The 10018-nt window shown below is 34.2% G+C and overlaps 1 pseudogene; it reads right to left on the bottom strand.

Annotated features, from left to right (window-relative positions):
- Nucleotides 1–1162: 1162 nt before the first annotated feature.
- LOC133315007 (peroxidase 44-like) lies at nt 1163–8351 on the bottom strand (annotated as a pseudogene).
- Nucleotides 8352–10018: the final 1667 nt, after the last annotated feature.

Here is a 10018-nt window from a genome sequence, read left to right on the forward strand (position 1 = left end):
TGAAAAAGAATTAAACGACTTGGAGTTGTAATATATAATATTAAATTAAGGTGAAATATATTTATTTTATCACTGTCAGTATAAATATTTAAAGATTTTTTTTAAATAATAATATCATTTTATTTTTTTAAATTACATCTTTTAAGCCTATAATATTACATATTGGGCAACAAAATTTATAAACTAATAAAAATTAGTAATAAACTTTAGTCACTCATAAAAATTAACAATTGATCAATTTTCTTTGGACGTTGTAAACATGTCCTTGTTAAGGAATTTCAGACGCGCTTGTTTTTGTTTTTAATGAAATGCATGAGGCAAGTAAAATGTAATTTTAGAAACTTAATGTACAAGAAAGAGAAGAAAAAAGGTGTATTACTGGATATTTGAAATAAATATTATTAATTTTTTTTTATTTCAGAGATGAATACAAAAATCAAGGTATTATAATTGGCGAACAAATAATTTTACTTGATCAACAAAAGCCTTATTATAGAAATTAGCGTTTTCAAGTAAAAAAGAAAAAGAAAAACTAGGACTACATTATTTTCATTAATAGAATACGTACGACGCAAGTTGTCAAGTCCACATGGTTATTATCAGGTTAGTGTTTAGATTAACTTTATCAAAGTTATTTACAAAAAAAAAAAAAAAAAACTTTATCAAAGTTTAAAAGCTTGAACATGAATTCCAATAAAATCTTAGTGACAGAAAACTTGAAAACCTAACCTGCAATGAGATTTAAGTTTTCCATGGGAACTCAAAATCAATCATTTGTTAAATAATTTATAATTATTCAGTAAAATTTCAATACCCAGTTTTCATCTTATCTGTTTGTCCACAAGAAAAAAGGTCAAAAAATAAGACAAACGTAGTTGCATGGGCTCTATGTAATGTACCCAATTTCAACTATAACATACTATGTGACCCGATTTAATTATACCTATTATTAGATTAAAGAAAAAAAAATTAAAATAAATTCGATTAATTACTAAAATTATATTTCGTTATTTCATAGCATATACATATTTTTCCTCCAACACTCTGACAGTGTGATACGAGGAGACAATGAAAGCCATTATTAATCACACAAGATCATTATACAACTTTATTCAAACACTGATTAATCATGCAATATATATAAACGTTCTATGAACGATTATTAATTAAAGACCCTGCAGTTTCTTCTTATCTCTCCCTCGTTTCCTTCCAAGACACCAATGTTGCCCATCTTTAGGACATTTTATATATTTACATGCAGAGGTAGGATTATTTGATACCAATGTCAAATTTGAAATTTGACATCTCATCTGAGAGTCATTACATTAAAAAAGATCAATGATTCTGATTTGTAAGCATGTGACACCATTGATCTTTTTTGATCTAATGACTCTGAGATGAGGTGTCAAATTTCAAATTTGACACTAGTGTCAAAGGATCTTACCTTATATATGTTGGGAACTCGGTTCCCTCAGATCGGCTCAGGGGCCTTTGTGCGGAAGTCAATCAATGAGATCCTCGATCTCAGATCTCATCAATACCTTGGCCTGAATTTCACCAGGTCGGGCATCGCAGCGGAAAAATCAAAAACGAAAAACAGGAGAGAGAGAGAGAGAGAGAGAGAGAGAGAGAAAGGGAACACAACCAGTTTTAACGTGGAAAAACCTTCTTCAATGAAGAAGTAAAAAACCCACGGGACCTAGTCCAGATCAAAAATCCACTATGAAAATAATGGTTACAAAGAATCATATACACCAATGTGGTGGTTAACTCAACCTCTCCAACAATGGTGATAATCAAACTACCCTGGAGATGTTTCACTCAAACTTTCTCTAGAGATCTCTCAAATGCAAAGCATGAAGCTTTGCTCAAACAATCAAATAATTATCTCTCAAATTTTCTCTCTAATCTCTTCACCTAGCCTCCACCCACACTAATGAATATATATAGGAGGTGAGATCTAGGGTTAGGGTTTTTAGGAAAACCCCTCAATGGGCTTGGGCTTAGCATTGAAGGAGGAAGCCCAACAAATCTCCCCCTCCGACTTCAATGCGTCGGCTTCAGCATCAACCCGGCTCCTTCACAGCAGTCTTCAAATTTCCTTGCTGGAACTGGCTTTGTCATCATGTCAGACCAATTATGGTCAGTGTGCACCTTGACGAGTTCGAGCTCTCCAACTTCCACCACATCCTGGATCCAGTGATACCTCACATCAATATGCTTAGTACGGGAGTGATAGGTCGAATTCTTCGCAAGATGGATTGCGCTTTGATTGTCACAACTCAGCTCGTACTTGTCTTGATCATGGCCGAGTTCCATGAGGAACCTCTTCATCATAGCATATCTTTGCTTGCCTCAGTAGCGGCAATGTACTCAGCCTCAGTTGTCGATAGTGCAACACATTTCTGAAGTCTTGATTGCCAAGAGACAGCTCCTCCGGCAAATCTCATCAAATATCCTGTAGTCGACTTCCTCGAGTCGGCGTCTCCCCCTCAATCAGAATCCTAGTAGCCTTGCAACTCGGCTTTGCCTTCTCCAAATCGGAGACATAAGTCGGTTGTACCTCGGAGGTACTTGAAGATCCACTTCACTGCTTCCCAGTGGTTTTTGCCTGGGTTTGACAAATACCGGCTTACCATTCCAACAGCATACGCCAAGTCGGGTCTAGTGCAAACCATTGCATACATCAAGCTTCCGACAGCGGATTGGTACGGGACCTTCATCATCTCATCTTTGTCTTCATCAGATCTCGGACATTGCTTCTGGTTCAGCTTTATGTGTCTTATAGCTATAGCCGGGGAAAACAAATCGAGGGATATATTTCTATTGGTATTCTGCTTTGCTCAAATATTTTCCCTGTTATTGTGATGCTTTTTTTTTGCGTCAATAATTACTGCAATGTATAATCAATAAGAAATAATGTTAAAGCTTTTTTTGATGACAGACTTGCTGTTCCCCTCATTGGTTTTTTCATGCTTGTAGCCACTCCAACTATCTATTACAGATTATGTTGCTTTTACACCTACCATATCAACAGATGGAGCAGTTATACTTGGATCCAAAAGAAGCACTATGTTTGAAGTAGATCCAAAAGTAGAGCACATATATTTTACTCGATGTTCTTTTGCTATTATTTGCCCATGACCTCCTTTGAAGATATATTTTTCCTATATGCTGCAAGTTGTTTTGGTCATTGGTATATATAAAGATACTACAAGTATTGACTTAATACACGGTAAGCTTAACTAATGAGAAGTGCATTACTGCTGCTTTTCAATTTACCTCTGGATTTATTCTGTATATTTTGATTGCATGACTCTCTGGATCTTGTTAATTTGTCACATTTTCTTTAAAGAGGCTCTTTTTAGATTGCGTGCAGTTGTGCTTCCCCTCTCCCTCCAAATAGAATTTTTGGGGAAGACTAATCCCTTGTAAATTTTTTCTTTTATGTTCATTTGTAGATTTTATATGTCAACAAGGACAGCTGATTGACTTTGGATATCACAAGTGACCTTGACTAAGGTGTGGTTATCCTCTTTTTTGCTCTATATGTTATTCTGAACTTGATGCTAAACACGTGATTATCATATATATATGTTATATTATTTATGTGAATATTTATATTTATTTATTTTGCAAACTGTTCTCGTTTAGGGGCTTCATACTCGAGAAGAAGTGGATAGAGTTTATAGTCATCTTTTGCTCAAGGTTTGTGGCAGGTGTGAAGAAAAGTTGTGAATATTCTTGTTTTGCTATTTATTTGATCTCGTAAAATAGAACTGGAATATTTGGAAGCTAAATTTTAGTTTATTCCTTACTTCAGATTTGATTTAAAATTTTACTTTGTTTTGATTCCTTCTCTGCTCTGGTTCTAGGCAATTGCAAATGTATGCAAAGTTCCAGCAACAACTGTTACAGAGTTGAGTGAATCAGATGTATCCGATGAATGTGAAAAGCAATTCAATGAAGATCAATAGTTAGAATAACTTATAAATGGTCAAATATGCTTCAAATTGTATCCATTTTCCAGTGGTATGGTTAAACCTTTGAGCAGAAGCAATATTAATACAAATTAAATTCTACTTTCTTATTGATACTTTTAATCTTTTGGTTGCAGAGATATCAGCAGAAAGGAAAATTAAACTTTCCGATTCTTTCAATCCATTACATGATGGGCATCTCAAGCTCATGGAAGTTGCTACTGGGTAAATAAACTCATGTTATTCATTAATAAATGCTCGGTTGTTTATTTAATGGACTACTCATAAAATATGTATTCTTCTTTATTTTTTCTGGTGTTATTTTAAAATGCTTGTTATAAATGTGCCTTTCAAGAGGTACTGTTCTAATTTGCTTATATAAGTTAGTAAAAATATTTGATTATATTGATATTTGCTGAAAATTTTAATTTTATTTATCAGAAAAATCTACGTCCACATAACTCATGTAAATATCATAATGAGTTTTCCAACATAGAACAAAAGAGGAGTTCTTACTGATATTATTGATGATAAATTGACAATCTTGTTAATGTGTATCAGTGTCGCTGAGAATTGATGCTGTTCCTTGTTTTGCACTCCAGTTTACTATTACATGAATTGAAACAAAAAGGCCTTCCCCCTTTTCAATAGTGAATCTAAATTCAGTTGAGCAGTGAACTTCATAACGCAGCCAGCTTAATCAGGTTGTCCAAACTTATGTCAATGATGAATTTTGAGACAAGTGTTGGTGGAATAAAATGTCTTCGCTATGAACATCTGATTATCTGAATTGATCTAGAAATGGTATGAGATAATTAATTTCCTCTTGCTTTTGTAATATGTGCTTCTTTTAGATTGACAAGGAATGAAAATGATTTGGCTAACTGATAAAGTATGGTGAATTGGTAATATCTCTGTAGGTTGGGAACTGTTGTGTCACTGCTGCAGTTCTTATTGCAAATATTTTGTCTTGAGGTTGCGGATCATGTTTCTGAGATATCACAGGGTAAAACATATCTCTATCTCACTCGTCCGTAAACTTCAATTCTCTATTTTTTTTTTGTGCATCTCTGTATTTTAGTTAATATAATGGTAAATAGCTCTTTGTCTTCCGGATTTGTGCCTCTTTGCTGGACTGCTTGACATACTCCCTTTTGCTTCCAGATTTGTTTGTTTCCCCATAACTTCTGCAATAGCTCAGAAGGATAATCAACATTCTGAATCAGTGGACCCCTGCAAAGGAGAGTGCTGAGAATGATGTGAATGCTGAAGTTCTAGTCAATGAGACTGATGTAGAAAGATTGTTGGATTGTTGTAAAAAATTCTCCAAGTGGAATTACTTTATCTTGTAAATTATAGTTGCTTAGACAATATTTGAAGGTTCTGTACCCACAAATGCTGTCTTGTGCTTGATTGTTCTGTGCGGTTACGTTTACATGCATGTATATGGATATCAATTTTGGCGACTTTGCCCTCTCTTACCTCTCAGAAGCAATGTTGTAGGTCGGGCCGGGTCGACCCGAAACCCGGTGACCCGATTATTGGACCGATCCGTGTCAAGCATTGGACCGGTCATGCATCGACTCGGTCAAAACCCGGACAAACCCAGTCAAAACCGGTGACCCGGTCGGATCATGCATTTAAAAAAAAAAAATCAAAAAACCAAAATGGTTTCATCTTATCAGAAAAAATGTAGTACTCATTGTAAGAACTTTTTATAATTTTATTTGCTAATATACTCTTCTACAATGATCTCAAATTTCAGTTTCCAATACTGAAGCAATTTGCTGAATAATAAATTAAGAGAATGTGACAAATGTTATTTTAATGTAGTTGAATTTGAAAATATGAGTTCAATGTCATTGAGAGGTATGTTTATGAGGATTCTGAGTTGCAATTTAAGTTGACATAGTAATAGCGTGCATTTTCATTTATTTACGCTTCATATTTTTGAGCTTATTTAGTGAAACTCGTTTAATTCATTTTAAATATGAAAAATATAATTGAATTGATATGTTCATATCTATATTTTTTTTATATCTATATGTATCCGGGTCAACCAGTCTAACTCGTGACCCGCCGGTCCGACCAGTAACCCAGTATCCTGACCGAGTCGATGCCGGGTCGGGTTTATAACACTACTCAGAAGCTATTGGTGGCGAGAGAATTTTTGTTCCTTGTGTTTTGGAAATTATGTCAATTGGTGGGCTTTATGTATTAGAGAAAATTTTAACATATGAACTATGATTGGCGTGTTGCACTTTTGCTTTTGAATAGTTAGTATTTAGTAATTGTTTTGAAAGGAATGTTAAGAGATGAAACAAGTAAATAAATTATTTAATAAACATAACCTATCAATTAAATAAATCATTGAATCAAAATGATAACAAAAATGATTGTAAGAAATTGTAAGTGAAAAATAGTTATAAATATAGGGTAAATGATTTCTCCAGTCACCGGAGATAAGTTATCTCCAGTGAGCTCAAAACGACGTCGTTTTGCGAGGAAATCAAAGTGTTTTTGTAATTATAATATGAGAAAAGTGTTTGTCATTTGAAGAGAGATATAGACACAGAAAATTTGAATTTTAAATTAAAAAAACCACCCACTTTCTCTCTCCCACGATTTTCGTTTTTCTGTGTCTATCTCTCTCCTAAAATGACAAAACTTATGTCATTTAAAATGACAAACACCAAACCCTTATAATATATTGCAGGTTTATATTAGTCTTTGTCATTATAATTTTTTAATCTTATAACCCAAAACGACGTCGTTTTGAGCTCGCTGGAGATAACTTTATCTCCGATGTCTGGAGAAATACTTTTCCCATAAATATAACCTATCTTTTAAATAAATTGATGATTATCCTTTTATCTCCCTTTATCAATTAACTCATTTTCTCACTTATATCTCATTACAGTTATTTGTTTAAAGATAATTGAATCATTTCAAGATACCCTGGTATTTTAATCGAGACATGAAAGAATCTGTTTCCCTAAAACCTTGTGTAACCTTATTTATGTCTAAAGATCGGTCAAATTAGGGAAAGACAAATGTTTGCTAGCCTTGTCAGAAGCCAGACATGTCACAATTCGAATCACATATGGTTACCACATGAGCCACGTTAAGGGCTAGATAATTTTATTTTATTTTTAACATTTAAAGTTTTAAATTATTTAATTACTAGCGACTTAATTATATCTTAGCTAATACTGTTTATCATTCGATTCATGGATTTAAAATTCTTTTCTAAGAAAAATAAAAATACGGTAAACAATCGGTAAACGCATTATGAACTAATAATTATATTTAATGTTGGATTTTATGTAAAGGAATAAAAAAATTAACAAAATTGTAAGTTAAAGATAATATATATAACGCTCGTCATCCTACTTCTTATTATAGATAATATATATTCGTTGTGACTTCACATGAATGACAGTCCACAAAATAAAAAGAAAGTGAAATAGGATAAATAATCTAGTTGTATTAGTTGAATACCCTGCAATTCTTGCAAATTTCTCCCTCAATCACCAACGAGAACTTCAATCTTCCCCATCTTTACATTGCATTTGCAAAACTTTTTCGGAATTTATCACCTTTGGCTGCAAAATGTGACATAAAGCCCTTTGTAGCTTTATCTAAAGCAAGTTGCTGATCAATCTGCAAAACACCCCTTTTGACAAGAATCTCCATGTAGAAATGGTTATCAACAAGAAAAGGTATTTTCTGGTCCAAAAATGCAGCAGGGTCACCACTCACCGTTGAGTTACACAACTTGGCAAGCTTTGCCTCTAACGCAGGGTCCATTGTAGGGTCAGGTACGTCACCAAGTCTATGAGAAAAGAAATGGCAGTGTGCAACACCAACTGTATGTGCACCCACTTTTTCACAAAAAATTGTGATGCTATTGGCACAGGAGTCTATTGTAGGGTCCTGGCAAATCAACTTTGTTACTTTTAGAGACTAATCCATCACGTCTTCCTGTGGGAACAACGTATTTTGATCCTCCAGATAAAGAACCAACATCTCTTGTTGCTAATGTTATGATATCTGCACATGACACTATTGAAGGACATGTAGCTTCAAGGCTTTCCTTGACCTCATCAATCAAATCATAAGCTCGAACGCTAGCGTTTGGAGTTGCGTTTCTCTCTGATGTGTTGTTCTTGGTGGAGTCTATGAGTATGGATGCATCACAACCCTGCAGAAAGAAGAAATGTTACAAGTTTAGTTGTCATGAGTTGATGTATAGGAAAATGCACGTTTTTTTTAAGAGAAGAAATTATTTTTAATTATAATATTTTACAACATGTTTAAATAAATTGCTTTTACTCTAACAATAGAATCGTGTAATTGCATGCGAAGTAATTATTTATTTTGACACACGCACGCACGCATGTACACACGCACGCACGGATGCACATGCGCACGCCCGCACCCACACACACACACATGTACATAATCTGATAGTCGTTGATCTTTCTTTGATCTAACGACTCTGATTTGTAAGCACAGTGTTGTCAAACCCGGACCGACCCGGCCGGGTCGACCCGGGTCCCGGTGACCTGGTTGGGTCACCGGTTTGGGTGAGCTATTAGACCGGTCAAGTAATCAGCCCCCTGTGACCCGCACGACCCGCCGGGTTTTTAACGGGTTCCGGTGACCCGCCAGGTTCTACGAAGCGGTCATGGTTTACCTTTCTTTCAAATAGCTTCTTGCAAATAATGGTTCTAACCATTCTTGCAAATAACAGAGCACCGAAGCTTCTATAGCACCAGGCTTTTATCACTGCTCTCACGCCAAACCTCCATTTTGGTTCTTCAGGTTCTCTTTCTTTTGTTTCTTTCATTCTTTTTCCCCAGATTTGTAATATCTCCTGATTAGATAGCAGGGATGTGTCCACTACAGTTTCTTTTGATAAATTTTTAAAATTTAAGGGCATTAAAATTTTTAACTACAAATGAGTTTTATTGTCATTTACTTGTAGATTTCATTTTGCATTTCTTTATTTTGTTAATATTCAGATTTTAATTCCTATTATTCCAAATAATGGTCTATACAGTTATTTTATTCATATAAATGATGATGCATCAAAATATTCTAGTCCTGTTATTGCTAGAGTAGACCTTTGTATTCTTTGGTAGTGTTCTCCAAGAGGGTAGGCCAGATACAAGCAATTATTCATCATATTTTTGGATACCACGTCATGCAGGAAACTAGTAGTCCATTTATCTCAGATGGATCTGAACTAGTTGGAAATGTAGAGAGTTGTATTTGGAGTTGTTAAAACTTCAAAGGCATAAATAGTATTCTCAAGTTTTGGTATATTGCTATAACAACATTAATTGATCATGGCTACTGAGAAACAACCTTCAATTGGTCTATTATTGCATTCATTAAGCACGCCATATAGTTCTATTGCTATTAGTTATGTATGTATGTTAATCAAAACGTGAATACTTGGATCAATAATCTCAGAAGCAAGAGGGGTTGTTCAAGACTTCAAGGTTATATTGGTTTCACTTAACATAAAAGTTGTACACTTCTATGCAGTATATGTACTCATTTATATGAAATGTTTTCTGCTAATGTTTAGATTCTTCCTATGATAATTTTACCTGAGTTTCCTTATGTAATGTGTCAAAATAAAACAAACACAGGGTTCCCAAGCAAGTAGAGATGACTTGTGCCAATTGCTAAGGGGTACTCTTAATTTATCTAAATTTATTATTTTCTTTTGAGAAGGGTGTTTACTTTATACCCTGTCAAAAATTGCTTGAGTTCTATTATGATTGCTTGTCTTATCCTTTCTTTTGATTCTTTTGGTTATAATTGCTTGTCTTATCCTTTTTTTTATGGATACATTATTTGTTTTATCAGGGATCCAATCTAATGCATTATTGGTTGCAGTCCTCTCTTTATTTTGCACAGTTTATTTTCAAATTAGTATTCTTTTGAATTTGATGCAATAATTTTGTTTAATTTGATGCAGTGTTTTTTTAGCCTACATTACTAAGTTGTTGTGATTTGTGAAG

Source organism: Gastrolobium bilobum, unplaced genomic scaffold (assembly GCF_033153095.1).
Source record: "Gastrolobium bilobum isolate Gb01-03AN ecotype WA unplaced genomic scaffold, APGP_CSIRO_Gbil_v1 utg1154, whole genome shotgun sequence".
NCBI classification, from domain to species: domain Eukaryota; kingdom Viridiplantae; phylum Streptophyta; class Magnoliopsida; order Fabales; family Fabaceae; genus Gastrolobium; species Gastrolobium bilobum.